The sequence below is a fragment of the Zonotrichia leucophrys genome, chromosome 9 (genome assembly GCF_028769735.1).
Source record: "Zonotrichia leucophrys gambelii isolate GWCS_2022_RI chromosome 9, RI_Zleu_2.0, whole genome shotgun sequence".
In the NCBI taxonomy this organism is placed as follows: domain Eukaryota; kingdom Metazoa; phylum Chordata; class Aves; order Passeriformes; family Passerellidae; genus Zonotrichia; species Zonotrichia leucophrys.
Window position 1 is genome coordinate 7861461 of NC_088179.1, and position 16279 is coordinate 7877739.

At 38.3% G+C, this 16279-nt stretch overlaps 1 long non-coding RNA gene across 1 annotated transcript in view; it reads right to left on the reverse strand.

Annotated features, from left to right (window-relative positions):
- Positions 1-235: 235 nt before the first annotated feature.
- Positions 236-16279, reverse strand: part of LOC135451771 (uncharacterized) — a 70589-nt gene continuing 54545 nt past the window's right edge. Inside the window, exons 2-6 of the long non-coding RNA XR_010441427.1 lie at positions 8845-8919; positions 7308-7386; positions 3660-3714; positions 1411-1505; positions 236-331 (exon numbers count right to left, since the gene is read on the reverse strand). This is a non-coding gene — a long non-coding RNA (uncharacterized LOC135451771). The remainder of the gene's footprint in view (positions 332-1410; positions 1506-3659; positions 3715-7307; positions 7387-8844; positions 8920-16279) is intronic.

A 16279-nucleotide genomic window follows, 5' to 3' on the forward strand; every position in this document is an offset into this window, starting at 1 on the left:
ACCATCAGTTCAACTATCTTAGTCTGACACTGGAGAAAAAGAGGATCACAGAGGTAGAGACCTATAGAAACCTTTACATAAAGATTTATTTACATTACTTTTAAATATCTATAAGGACAACAAAACATCTTTGCTGTTTTCCATCATATTAAGCAGTAAGAAGGACACAGTATTCTTCTTTCCTCTCATCAGAAATTGAGTTTGTTCTCTGCACCCCAGTCAGGATTGACTTTGCCCATAATCTTTGTAACATCACTGCCAGGTTAATTGTTTTTCTCTGCAACAAAGAGGCTCTTCATGCTCCCTGAGTGCATCATGTGTTAAAGTGCATCTGCAAAATCTCAGTGAAGGAGAAAACAGAGATTCAGAGAAAAAACACTCTTAAGACATAATTATAAAAGTGGTCAACACTAGACAAATATTCTTTTAAAAATAGAAAGGAGGAAGATTTCTGAGGCTCTCAGACCAGGGAAGCATTTCCCACTTAGTTTAAAGAAGAGTCACAAGCTTGTCCTGGCACCCACTAGTAGCAATACAGGCAAAATATCTTAAGGTATCTCCTCCCTTTTCACAAAGTTTTCACAGTAGTTCTGGGGTGCAATAATGACAATCTCACTTCCCTGTTCCTTACCCTTTGTTCCAGAGCATTATAACGATGTAGCAGCAATCCAACAAGCCAAAACTAAAAATGATTTAGCTGAAAAACAAAGTGGGGGTGTTTGCCAGATTCTTTGAAGCCAAATCAATTCTCCTGTCAGGTTTACCACTTTGTCATGCAAGAGCTTGTGCTAGAATATCAGGCATGGACACAAGGGTAAGAGTGTATGGGTTGTATTATTAGCCAAACTCTTAACTGCAGTGTCAGAATCCCAGAAGACACATTAGCATGTTTGGAACAGTAGGTTGGTGGGAGGCAGGAATCTGTCACTGCATTGAAACCTGGTCTCACTCACACTAGCTGCACACCAACATGCTGCTCTCAGTTTTCATCCCAGTAAGAGAAAAAAAAAGCAAGACCAATGAGTTAATGAAATGTCGGGTGAAGAATCAGCTAAACATGTCAAAATGTCACAAAAAATATTGCCCCCAGAAGAGAAAGAATCAAAAGTTCACCAGAAATGGCATATGGCTGGCAATCATTATTAATAATCAAAGAAAAGGGAAAAAAATCTTCTCCCACCCCACAATTCAGTCAGATCCCTCTCTGGCTACCACTCTAAAATGATAAATTACATATACTACAAAAGATTCCAAAGTACATGTCGGTCCCTCTACTTCAGGTTTATTTACAGTCTTCTCGAAGATGCAGACAATGGAGGAATCTCCCATACAGCTGAACCTCAATATTCTTGAATCATTAAAAATAACAGCAAATGGCTCTTCACCATAAAGATCAAATCCAAATCTCACCTCTTCTTAAATGTCATTATGCTATCATCCCTCTCTGTTATTTTATTTTTCCACATCGTGTTTTTCATTATCAATTCTCTTCAGTGAGCATAGTTCTGAAATTAATTTTAGGGTGTTTCAGTTAATTTTCTTTGCCCATCCCAGAATCACATATAGGGTGTCTTTCCGTAAGAAACCAACTTAACAGGGTCAACAGACACTGGTATGGCACAAGCGTGGAATCCAAATACCCAACAGGCTGTTGTACGACTACAAAAAATGTAACCTTCACTCTGTATAACCTTATTACAAGATAGAACTGATATAGAATGAGACAAGATGTATTTTAATATGCAAAAGACATTCTCTCTGCTGGATTACAGTCCTTGTATTTAGAAATCAAAATAGATTTCGAGTGGATAATGGAACTCTGAAGTTTTAGCTTTTTATAAAAGGTCAGTTCACTATTGATGTAAATCAGCTGAATTGTATTTCATACCATAACATTTATCTGCATCAGTGGAGGATCTGTAAACACAGGGAGAATAGTCTTTAGTCTAGGAATGAGGAGCTCAAAGTTTAGTTCCCAGCTGTGCCAACACTTTTCTACAAGAACTTCAAATGTAAATCCACAGATATCTATTTTTGTTCTGTAAAAATAGAAACAAAACTTTTCTGGATAGTGTATTTAAATTATAAGCAACATGAGGCAAGGCAAACACTGTTGTTATCAAAATGATAGAAACACAGTACTCATCCCTTTTTGTCTCCAACTACTAATCTGGTCGCTGTGGGCTAGTCAAATAAACTCTGTGATTCACCCTGGGATTCTGCCTGCACCAGAAGAGATTCCAAATAAAACTCTCAAAAAACTTCTCTATTTCCAAATCTGTGAACCTCTGGACCCCAAAAGACTTCAGAACCAGCATAGGAAATGTGGCTTTTGTATTTTCCCCAGGGCTTACTTGTCCTGTGGAACCTCAACCAGGTTCTAACACAACTGATACACACCTCTGGAACTGTTGTTCAACAAGTGCAGCCCCCTCCTTTTGATGCCTGCCAAATCTGCTTCTTGACTGTCCAAAGCCATTTCACCCAACATCTAAGCTCCTTCTGAGATCCTTCACAACTCTCTCATGTTCCCTCTTCAGTTACTTTTGTGACTACCTCTTTACCTCTCCAAGATTTCAACTGACATAAGAAGCAGCCCTCAGGCACAATTTACAGCTTAAATTCTCTCCAAATTCCTTAGCCAAAATAATACCGCTACTCTGAACCCTGTGATTTTATTGCTGCTGTCTCCCTTGAGTGCTAGTCATTTTTAATTTCTGTTCAGCACTGTCTCCACAAATACAAAAGTGCAAATACTCCTTCAAGCATTGAAGAGGGAACTGCTGTGACAAATGCAAACATAACAACACATCCTACAAAAAGAAGGCCAGTGAATTCATTTCAGGTTGCTTATAGGCCCAAGAAAGCTGTTTTATTCCATCTGAGATGAAAAAGACACTTAAAAATATGTAGTTTTCCTCAAAAAAAAAGGAGCATTTAAAAAGGCACTTATTGTGCTCCTGATCTGGGGCTACAGAGATCAAGAAAATTATACCCACCTTCAAAGCTCAGGCACCCAGGTGAAGTCAATAAACCAGTGAAAGATCTGACAGATCTTTCAGACAGGGTCATGTGAATGAATGCCCTTGCAATCAGATGGCACAACTGTGATAGCAGAGAAAGGAATCTCAAGTTTCCTGAAAGCTACTAAGCCTAAATCACATCTTCCTCCAGATAAAGATCCAGGAAAATTTGGACACCAGGTCCATATGTCCTATGTTTTTTCTTAAGACAGGACCAGGAAGAAATACTAACACCAAACTTCTGAGATTAACTCATCTTCTACTTTTTCTTTCTCCCTTAGCCTGAGAGAACAAAGGCCCTGTACTGAACCATTTACAACACTGCATTAGAATTAGAAAAGAGCAGATTGCCAGACAGTCTTGGTAAAAAAAACCAATGTGAATGTCATCTACATGGAGCAGATTGTTAAAAATCAATCGGCCTGAACTTGTTCACACAGAAAAAAACTACATAACAAGATAAACTAAGCAAGTAAATTGCAGCAAAAGATGCTTAAAATACTTGCACAGAAAAAGAGGCAAAACTCTCTTAAATTATCTGCTATGAATTGCTCTGCTCCCAAGTTTCAGAACTGACGTGTGTTCTACCATTTAAGCAGGAAAAATAATTAAATTTCCAAAGTAATGCTTACATACCTCAGTAACTCTAATATGCAAAGTCTGGAAATCAAGCTGAGATCTCATGACAGGACTGGAATAAATAGAGGAAATACTTCATTACTATAATGATTGGCTGTACTGTTAGGGATAAATCAACAGCAAAACTTCATGAGTTTTCTTCCAGTTGTCCAACAACTTATATAATGCACCACACATCTGTAGCATGATAGGACAAATCTGCCCTTCTCTCATTCCTTTTAAACTCAAATTGATTTCCCAAATGTCTTGGTTTTTGTCATCCACAAAGAATTATCCTCAACTCTGTTTTTTGAGAAATTACTCAAGATTCCAAGGGGGTGAAGAAGTATCAGTCCAGCTACAGGTGAGGTGTAACACCTGGATCATGCTTACAGATGCACTCACAAACAGCAGTCACTTACACATTACAGAACAATCTGCCCCAATCAGGTGACATAAATCAAAAATTTTATTGCTATTTTCTTTCAGCAAGAGTAACCAAACCAGCTCACTGCACCCCAGCAGTGCTACTAGGGGACAAGGCACCCAGGGCAAGCCGGAAAGCAAAGTACATATGAGTGAAGTTTAGGAGCAAAACTATAAGCACATAATTCAACAAACTAAAAGTTGCATTCAGTTAATAAAATTCCTGTCATTTTTTGGTCAGGAACCCACTTGCAGCCCTGCAGGCATGAGCCCCTCTCCCTGCACCCTGCAGCGTGGGGCACACTGGGTTCCACAGCCCTCCTTCCCTCCTGCTTATGGCAGCTGGAGGGAGGCACCTCACCTTCTACACAGTGAAAACTTTGCATTTCAGCACTTAGGAATCAAACCCATCTTTTTTTTGAACTTGTATCTAAAACTACTTCATAAATCCTAGTCAAACTCAGAAATCATTTCAGAATGATTGAAATTGTATTGCTTTGGGAGTTATTTTCTGGGAAGAAATTAAATTAAAAATGAACAGTTCCCCTCTAAATAAAACAGCCCTGTATTCTCTTTCTGGCTATGCCACAAGCTTTTTTGTCTGCTTAGTTATTCAAATTCTCTTTGCCTGACTTGTCTTATTGTTCACACACTGATCATGATGCTGCTGGTCTCCAAGGGTGCTACAAAGCTGCATCACTAATATCAGCAGTCTTTGAGACTTCTGTGTGGAAGATAGCATGGAAATGAAAAAATTAGAATTTTGCACTGAGCAGCAATAATATCTTTTACTCCTTTGACAATGAGAAGCAATAATGTCTTTTACTCCTTTGAAAATGAGACAGAGGGAAGAATCAGATATACAGAGCTACATTTAATTCCACATAAACTGAGAAAACAACTGCTCTAAAGAGTGTAACTCCATGAGAAGTGGAGTCATAAACATTCAAATTTTTTCCTGCTGTCCAAAACTATCATTTCCATCAAGCTTTTAACCTTTGCTGCAGAAATTTAAATATTTATTTTACGATAACTTAACATTTGGTGACAATAAGCTACAATCTCATTTTAGATTAAAACGAGATTTTAACTTAGATTTAACCAGAAATACACATGAGAAGTGATTGCTGTGTTTGTTGACAGAGGCCCCACCTAGCAGCCCTACCATCATAGCATGCCAAACCTGCAGCAGAGGAACCATGATGCTGCACAGAGCTCTCTGAACTGCCTGCAAGAAGTCATCCAGACTATGAATATTTATGCTGCCTTTTTTTTTTCAAGTTAATCACCAACAGATGACAATTTTCCCCCAAAGGGTGACCCACCCCTTCTGCTGGGGTGGATGGTGCCCTCAGCTGCCCACATTTCCCATGGGAGGCCATGGACAAGAGCCTGATGTCAGTGTCCAAAGGCACTGGGCTGCCCCATAAATGTCAGCGTGGGGAGGCAGCAGGATGGAGCAGGGCTCGCACGCTCTGCATGTTTGAGCTGATGCAGGTGCTCATAACTTATTGCAGATGGAGATATAAATTGCTGACATCTCTCCCAGGACCACAGCTTTAAGTATGTGTGCACAATTCCATATGTAAGAGTTTGAAGTCACAACGACTTCCTCAGGAGAAGCATCATTTAGGGAGCTGAGTGGTGGAATTTTTCTTTCATCTGGAGGGAAAGGGCCCAAAGGAAAAGAGTGATGAGATATTTGTTTATAAATTTGAAATGAGCTTCTAGAAAAAGAACACTGAAACATCTTTGTCCTGGAAAGGAGAGATGTTGTCATCTTTATTTTTGTCACTTAGCAAGACAATGGCATAAATACAGCAAGGGATCTTCACCATGGACCAAGACAATACAGGTGTTGCAGGAGGAGGAAATGTGTCTCTTGCCCCTAGTTTAAATGAGGGAGAAATTTGGTGGGTTCTACAAGAGCCTCAGTTAAAATGATATCTATTTAAATTGCTACTGTGCCCTTCCATTTGAAACATAACAGACTTCATAAGCTTCCTACATTAAACTCAGGAGGATAAACCACCCACATCTTCAACCTATGATTTCAGGGAAGAAATTGCAGAAGATTGTGAGCATGAGAACATCTTTGAGTGACTGTGGGAATCTCTACAGATCCCCTTAACCTTCCAAAGGATAAATAGTGAAAAAAGTATTAATCTAATCTGCAAACAGAGATTTTACCCAGATTTTTGTTTGTGATTCAGGCATGTAGCCATCCTACCAGAAATGTTATCAAATTGTCCTTTCAGCTTCCCCCGTACCCTCTCACTGTATCCTGCCTCCCAGTCCATGCTGAGTTCTCCAGACACCATCCCACATGCAAAAGACTAAATCTGCTTTTCTAGGCTAGGGAGCCTCTGCAGCATCACAGCAGTAATACTTGGATTTCATGCAAGAATGATGCAAGAGCAATAGAAGTTGTTCTACAGTTAACAAATATATTGGTATTTAATCCAGCAAACATCGTAAACACAAGTGCAAATATTTTAATAAGCTACTGTGTAGTCATTAAATATTGAAATCTGTTCTTAATTAAGTGCTTCGTTTGACATAATAATCCTCATTCTCAATGCAAGATTTAGCCTCATTCCAACACAAGGGCAGCAGCATGACATGATGTGTTGGACCATCTGTGTTTACAATCACTGACTTTTCTAATGTATATATGAAAATGAGGTCAAGCCTGGAACAGGTTGCTTTATTTAGTTGGAAGATAGCTCAGGCTGTTACTAGACACCAAATCCATGACTTTTCAGAAGTCTGACCAATTACAGAAATGAACTGTGCTGTTGAAATAACACTTCTGAAAGTTTTTCACATTTCTTGGAAAATGATGCAGTACTGCAGAAATACTTAAATTTATCCAATATTTTTGCTGCTACAAGTACCCGTGGCAATGTGTATGCTGAAAATTAGAGGAAAATACAACAACCATGGTTTTCAGGATTTTATAAATTCTAAACCATGTCCTCCATGGAATTTTCCCTGCTTTGTTCAATAGAGCTATACCTTCAAAAATAATTTAAACAATGTACAGTTTCACTTTTAAATTACATTTCCAGGCCCATTCAAATTTTCAATATCCTTACTCTTATTATTTTTAAACACAAGAATAATTACTGACAGATTAATGGAAGATATTCAGTTACACAGTCATTACCAAAGAAAGAATTATCCCAAATTTTACTAACTTTGCTTTAGTAAGGATATCACTACTGAAAGGGGACAAACCTGTGGGTGGGGGAGGTCTGGCATGGGAAGAGAAGGAGGACAAAACATCAGAGCAATGTGGAGAAGTTCATGCTAATACCTAAAAGGAAACAAAGCCATTCCTTGTGAGAACTGCAGACACTAAGAAGTGGGCTTCAAAACCCTGTGTGAAATACAGAGGTGGGTTACTATTCACAATGTTTGGTGGTTTTTCCCTAAAATCATCAGTGCCTGCAGCCATGTGATAATTTGGCATTCTTTTAGAGAAACAGTCGTGCCTCTAGCTTTCAAAGTTACAAAACAAAAAAAACCCCAGCAAACTGTACTAGCTTGTATATAGCCAGATGGCAAATAAAATTTAAAGGAAGCAACTGAAATGCATTTAGAATCTCTAAATATATTTGGCTTCAATTTTTATCACTGTGGTTTGCAAAGCATTAACATAAATGTATGAAAGGTTGGGACATCCAGGAGGGTGAAGAATTATCTACAGTGACTCCTAAAATTATAACTAGCAAAAGCTGCATTAAATCAAGGTAAGAATACTTAGAAAAATAATGCCAAAATGTGAAAGATTGCAGACATCAGTCTTAGTCACCATTTTTCTTTTCTTCCTATGCCTTTGATCTGGAGAGAGGCAATAAAAGTAATATGAGCTATGAAAGGAAAATCAAATACAAGGGAGGCATCAGAGGCCCATTAAACAAAATCAGTTACAGGGAATGAAGGACAATACATGAGCAAAGAAAAAAATTTCCATTTTAAAATTTTAATCATGACTTTTAAAAATAATTTTAGGGTATTTTCTTCAGAAAAACAGTGGTTTCTTAGAATATTTTTGCCATTTATAGACCTTGTTATACATTGTATCTCATTGTATTTAGTACTGAATAAAGACTTTCTCTAAGCAATTTCTATCCCATCAACTACTTGCTCCAAACCAGTAATTATAAAAAGTCTTTTTGCAGTGCTTTACATTGAACTTCTGACAGTGAAAGATAAAGAAGGAAGTACTTCACAATAGATCCTCAAACTATTGTTTTAGAGTGACCAGGCAGAGATGGATTTGCCTAACTGACAGCACAAATAATCAAAGTAATGGTTTATAGGAAGGATGGTCTACAGATGTCAAACAGCTTTCCCACTGGAGGAAGGCAAATATTTCCCAGTAAAAAAAAAAAAAAAGGTGAAAATATTTTATCCAGGAACTTCAGCTATGCTGACTAATAAGACACATTAAAAGATTTAGAACAATCAAATAACTCATTTCTATGTAATATTCCTTCAAGTCATATAGTCTGCAAATGTAAAGACAGATCTTTCTAGTACCAATATGTGTTCAAGAGACTGATACACTGGTCTGAAAAATGATTTGCTATCACAACCATTTCCTTCCTATAAAGTCTCAGTGATATCACTTCTATTGCTGAATATGGTTTCTGAAATTCCAGTATCTCTCTTGTAATTAGCACTCTGAAACAGCAACCTTTGTCCACATCCATAACTACATGGGAATGTGAGAAATCAAGCTTGGTTACAAGACAATTTTGAAACTTACCCAAGAGAAATTAGTGGAGGACAAAAACAGGTCTGGAGATTCAGATCTCATTTATTTATGATCACCCTGCAGATCCTAAAAATATATATATTTTTTTTTTTAAGGAAAAAGAAACCCTAAAACATAATCAAACAAAAAAGGCTTTCTGAGAGTGACCTTTCTCATCTACAAATATTTTATCCCTTAAAATAATTTAATTTAAAAATAAATAAATACAGGCATGCACATTGGTAATAAACTGATCACCATAAACAATTAATCTATAGGACAGAATGTATACATGCCTCCCATTGAATTGCAGAGCTTCTCCTCCTTAAAGAAAAAAATATGGCACATAGAATCACCATGAAAATATTAATTTTCTTAACCAGTAAAAGCACTAAGTTTTTACTCTTTCATTTGCTCATTTTCATATGCTACATTTAATTACAATGGAGCTTGAACCACTTATTAGCTTCTGTTGGATATGACCAGTGTGGGAATTCCCAAGAACTGCCTCAATAAAAATATCCAGTTCAATATTCACATTCAGCAGAGTGCAAAACTCCTCCACACGTGGCTTCTCTTGCTTTGTGAACTGTCACAAGCAGTGCAGCAGGATGAGGGGGAGCACATCATCCATACATCAACAAACAGAAACTGAAGTGCCAGCTGCTGAACAGAAATCAGGAGCTAAAAGCCACTTGTTGTTATTCCCTGCACTCAACAGCACAACACAATTATATCATAGGCACAGTTAATTTCAGGCAGCCCAGGTACAGGCTGGCCATCAAATCCCATTCACACCAAGCACTAAATTACACCAGGAGACGCCTCAGCACTTTCAATGGCATCATTAGCTAGATAAATGCTGCATAATACAGGCATTACTATTCAAATTTCCCTATAATTTCTAAAATGAAAAGTGATCACTTCAGGTACTTACTTGAAGCAAAAGTTGTTATGGTTGGCTGTTACTATTACTAGCACCATCACTGCATATATACATATCACTTAATTTTAAAAAATGCATATGTACAGCACAAACCTCTTATTTACTTGTTCTAAATGGTCTTTAAATTCCTCATTCAAAAGACAGTTTCCAAACACTTGGCACTTCCTTCGTGATAAATATTTTGAAAAGTGGAGATCCACACTTAGGGTCTGAACTTTTACTTAGTGAACCTAATGAGAGTGTTGTCAAAAATGTTAATGGCAGAAGAATCTGCTTTTTATAAAGCGTTGTCACACAGGCATACTTAAGGAACTTTTGTGTTCCTAGGGACTGAAACTTCAGCTGCAGCAGCGTGCTGCTCGTGTCTGAGCCCTGAGATTGCTTCCCTATTCCTCCCCTGAGAGTCCCATGGATTTGGTTCAAGCACCATTGAATGTGATGCTGTATTAATTGCCCTGGAGGGTAGCAAGGCCTTTGAACTGTGGCTGTGAGTGATATTTTGCTATAAGACATGTGTCAGCACTTGCCTGGTTAACTCTAGGGCTGGGTTGTACAGCATGCTGGGACCAAGTATCTGGAAAACTACTTTGCATCCTAATCTTACATCTGTTTTCTATCATGCTGTGAGATTGACTGGCCATTCTATCAGAGAAGCATCATTCTGGAATAGACAGTCTAAGTAAAAATATTGCACTGTCAAAGAATATTAAGGACATGCCATCATCTCCTGTAGTTCATAAAACCAGCTGGCAGGAGGAGACTGAATTAATACAGGGGTTGATGTGCTGTCCTTCCCCTTTGAGAGTAACAGTCTGGGCCCAGCTTGGTTCAGGAGAATCTAAAGTTCAAACAGTTCCACAGTCCCACTTGTCTCTGTTTGTGGGTATAAATTTTCTGTCACACATGTCCTGATCACACAATCACCCACCACATAATCCATTACCATCACTATGAGAACATCACCAAGAGGTCACAGCAGAGCTAAAGCAAGGCAGCCACAGACATGCATGAAAGCCAGAATTGTAGAGTATGAGGAATTTTCAGCAAAGCAGAACAATTTTCATGGCTAGATGCATGTATAGAGGATAGAGAAACTTTAACTTGTGGATTTAGTCAGGATTAAGATGTCAATTTTGACTTTCACTGCCTAAATATTTTTTTCCTATTTTCTCTACCTTTTCCCTTCCTTTTTTCCTGCCTTTCCTTCCTCTCTCCCTCTGCTCTTCCTTATTTCTACACCCCCTACCCACCCCTGTTTCCCTTCACTTCCTTTCTGATTCAGTCTACTAGGAATTCTCTGACAGAAGAGAGGACTAAACTTGCCCTTGTTATCAAACAAAACCTCTCTTTTTTTCTACAAAAGAACATGAGCTACACTTTATTCCAATAATAATCTCTGCTAATAATAGTATTCAGTAATAATAATTAAACTCCTTAGTCTAGAAAGCTTACCTGGGATTCAAGTAAAAAAAGTAACCATAAATTCACAAGATGCGATAAAAATGGTGTCACGTACAAATCTACATATTGACTTGTAAGCAGAAATGTATTATCTAATTTCTCGCATAAAATAATAAACACTTCCTTGTAATTTATGTAATATTCTAAAATATCAATCAAAAAAAGACATAGTACTTCTACTAAATATTAAAATATATGCTCTCTTCTTTTTTTCTTTGTTACCTATTTAACCCATCACAGCAGAATATTTAGGTGAAAGAGATGTTGCTGTCTGAAGATGAATGTTTAACAAGGATGTCAACCCTAAGATTAAAAAGAGAATTTTTTTTAAATGCAAGGTGAAGTATTTCAGATTTCACATTCTGACAGAATGACATAAAAAAGTACAAAGTATAGCCTTAGTCTTTTGATCTGGGACAAAGAGCTGTAATTCATGTTGCTGGTAATATGACCTAATGATAGGATAATATTGCTTCAATGCCTGCAGCTTCAACTAGTGGAGAGAAGTGTAACTTCTCTGGACTTTATTCACGATGAGGACATAATTGTGCCTCTATGAAACAGTACAAGATTTGTGTAGAATCTTTGGTGGAAAGAGAAAATACCCCAGACACACTTATAGTTGATGATTAAAAAGGTAAATAATAATCCTTTCCTAAGTAAAATATCTTAAAGCTTACACTCATCTCTTTTGTTAGGGCCTAGTAAAATCATTGTAGCTGATGGAGAAAACTCCCATTAAAGCCAATGTTGCAGCGGAAGTGAAAAGAATCCCTTTAAGAGTAGCAAGGGTTCATAACACAGGACACAGTGTCATTGTGTGTCCTCCCTTAGCCCAGACCCCTGGCTGATGAGGTATTGCCACATATCACCACTCACCTGGTGACTTCCAGAGACTGTCTGTCCTTACACAAATGTGTAAGGACATTTTCTGTGTCCTAGGGCATTACCTTGTGTCACAGTTGAGACAGCCACAACACACAGAGCTGCACCAGCACACAAAATCAGAAAGCTGCAAGCATCTGCCCTCCTTGTTCTGTAGCCCAGCCTTTTATCCCCTCCTGTTGCTGCCCTGCCCCTGTGTGCCCTCTGTTCCCTTTGGTGGTTGCTCAGTACCCCTGGCACTCCATGGCTCATTGCCGTCAGTGCTGCTCACAGCTGTGCCCACTGGGGATGAGGCTCAAACCCATCCCAATCACCACAAACTCTGTGCCTACAACCTTGTATATGGTAACAAAGGATAAAGAGCCTTTCTAGAAGACTCTAAATGTGAACTGTCAAACAAGAAAGTTTCTGCACTAAGTAGGAGTATAGTTTGTAGGGATTTATCAAGATAGCCCATCAGATTGACACTTGACATGTAAATTGAATAGCAAATCTGACAGCTCAAATATTAATGCATCCACCTAGCTCTGTCTTACACAGTTACTCCTGCAACAGGCTTTTTGAAAGCACCCTTGATATCCATTTCAAATCTGGCTGATTTTTAAAGCTGACATCGTATCAACCCAGTTTATTTAGAACTAGCTGTTTAAAGACAGTTCAGTCTGTGATTATTAATTACTGATTCAAGTGACAAGTCATATTTGGTATTCATATTCCTCATTAGCTTTTAATCAGATGAAAAAAAAATCCTCAACACATGGAATATGTTTGATCATTTCAGCTGAAAGCATTACCATGCTTGTTGGCCAAAGGATGACACTGGACTGTCCCTCTCTTGGGTTTGCTTGCTCTGCAAGACATTTTCTCCCATAATAACCTGATATCCAAAGGAGCAAGGAGTTAAGACTTCCAAGTCAAATACTCGTGCCCATCCAAAAGAAACAGTTCTGCTGTACTGCAAACAATAGAATAGGTCCTTGCAAAGCACATTTACACCTTCATGTGCTGTGAACTGGGGACTGCAAAAACAGAGATCCTGGCATCCTCCTGGGTGCTGAGAATTTCATTTGCTGCTGGGATCTGCAGGAGCTCCTTGCAGAACCAGCTCTGCATTTTGGAACACAGGGTTGCAGAATAGGTAAGAGCTCTCTGGTAGAGTGAGATTTCTGGGCTGCATGTGGCCTGGATACCTCTGAGTTCTGTTCTTACTATCCTTTAAAACAGGCTAAATGCTCGCTGGGAGAATGGAAACACCACTGCTCTTAAATATGCCTTGTAAATAGTAGGCTAAGGGAGACAAAAAATGGAGTACATAGCTGTTCTGCGTAACAGGAATGACGCTGGCCTTCTTTAAGAATAGTATTTACATTTATCATCCAACTGGACAAAAAAATTAATAATGTAACCATCACCTTCTTTTCCCAGATCAGGTCTTGAGTTCTGTCTTTAAAAAAAATTTGACACCTATCTCAGACTCACTCTTCCATTTTTAAAATACAAATTCACAGAATCACTATCCAGTAGTCATTTGAGAGATGTAATGATAAATAAAAATAGCTCCCACTAATCTCACTAATAACTCTGAAGTCTCTTCCAACTTAAGTCATTCCTTTGATTCTATGATGCTAATTGCATGAGACCTTTATTTTCAAGTTTTCTGTTTATGTATTTCAGTTCTCCGATTCATTTCATATCCAGGCCATACATTATAATAAAAAATATATTGCTTTTGATTTTAGAAATAATCTCTTTTCCCAATCCTTCATGTCATTTACCAAATTATTCCATTGGTTCCTTAAGAGATCTTCCTATGCAAACCAAAGAAACGTAGACAGGAGAAAAAAAAATCTGGCCAATCCCATTTTGGTTTACCTTAAAAATAACTGGAAGATACATAAAGAGACAATGTAAATGTAGAGAATGATATTTTAGGAGATCACTACATCTTTCACACATAATCTAATGCCAGGACACAGGAAAACAGCAGAAACAAACTTTAGGAATGCTGAAACACAAACAGGCCCTGCAAACCTGCTGACATGGATCAAGGTCTGGCAGATCAGTGTGATCTAGCTCAGGCCAAGCACATGTCCTCAGTTACAATAATAATTAGAAACTAAATGTAATGAATTATTTGTGACCAAAAAATTAGGTTACTGGTACTAAATTTTGGCCACAAAATAATCTGTTTCATGTACAACAACCTCACTCCTTCTATTAAAAAAGATAGGTTACAACTACTAGAAACCACTTTTCTCAGAGAGGGGGATATGATTTCCTTTTTCAGCAGTAGATATTGGTCATTCTAACAAATACATTCACAAAATATATTCACAAAACAAATGTAAGTTTGATCTGCAGCAGGTACAAGTATCTACCCCTAGTTACAGTAGATGTTAGCTTCTGCCTTTTAAATCAAGAACTTCTGATGTTCCTACACTAAGATTTCAATGGAGCTGGACTCCAAGTGTTCTGCCACATCTGCTGCTTTCCCTCTCTCACACCTTGCTCCTGTTTCTACCCAGTCTGCTTCCTCTCCTGTTTTTTACAGGAGCTTTCTTTTGCTGCTTGAGTAAATACAAGTATTCATCTGGCAGAACCAAACTGGCTGTGAATTTTCATTCCAGTTAATTCAGTTTAATCTCTCTTAAAGGAGGAAAGGTTGGTGGCAAAGTTTACATCTTACCCTAAGGAAAATGGGGGGAGGAATATCTCCACCTTTCCAGTTTTGGTTGATTGATTCCCCTTTCCCATCATGGCCATGGGGAAGGGCCCTGCCCTCCTGTGTGCCCAGACCATATGGCTGAAAGGAGGGAGATAACTGCTCACAGCAGAGAAGCAGCAGGCAGTGCCTGAAAGACACAAAAAGGAGAAGCAAAAACCCCAAATATCAGCCAAGGAAAAAAATGTGCCAACAAGCTTGAAAGCCCCAGGATCATTATTTAGAAGAATACAGTATCTAAGATAAGTAGAAAAATAAAATAATTAATATGTTATAAAAGCATTGGGAAGAATGAGATACATCTTAAATTACTTGGCTGGATTAGCAGATAGGAGTAGAATTCTACTATTTTTTTTTCTGATGATATGGTAAATTTTGATGACAGTGGAAAATATTGTCAAAAAATTATTCTTTTTGTTTCAATATCCATATTTGAAAAGATGATCTGAGTGCTGCTACCTCATACCAGGCTGTCCAGCAAGGCCTAGGCAAATATTTTATGTCTCCTGTAAAACTCTATCTGAAACAGGGAAAAATAAAAAATAAACTTGAATTTCAGGGTTTACTCTATTTTGTGTGTACTTACAACTTATTAAGAAGTAGCACCAGATTCTGGGCTAAAGGTTCTCAACAACCTTCAGAAAGTGTCCTAATGAAAATATTCTAATCTCATCCTCCCCTAAACCTTGCCATTGTTGAAGGCCACAGAAAGTCAATGTCATACACATTTATCCACATTTTGAATATAAACACAGTCAGAACCATTGGGACCCTGACAAATATAACTAGTGAGACATTTCTCATGCTTTATCCTGATTTTGTGGTGCCTGTGACTCATAAGTACCAAACTACTCTTCTTCTATCCAATCAAGCACAGTAAATCTTCCTGCTTGAGGGAGACACAACACAAGAGGAACACAACACAAAACAATAATTTTAATACCACTAACCTAATTTAGAGTGTTTAGGAACACTTCACGGGCCCCTTGTAGTGTTTTCATCTCAACTATTACGTGTTCTGGTACAAAGACAAGTTCTTTTCACCACAACTTCTGCTTTTTAACACTCCATTTAAAACAAGCTCCTTAGGGATTTTGGGAAGAGCCTGCAACTGTCTGCTCACCCTAATCCAGCTCAGCAAGATGCTCCAGCATGCAGCCAGGCACAGGAACCAGTCCTGGGGGCTTCCTTTGGGTACCAAGGCACAGCAGAATCCAACCATGGATCTCCTCTGGCCCTGGGGCTGTGGCCCTACCTGTCCTGAGAAGGGAAACAGCACCCACTCTGCAAATGGTGAGCTCCTAAAGATGCACACCAGCTGTAGGTGCCTTTGAAATTCACAATGGGGGCTGGTAACTGCAGAAACAAAAGGATTTATAAAGTCTACCTCATTTGTCACTTGTTATTATTGTCATTTTCAAAGGTTCAGTCTT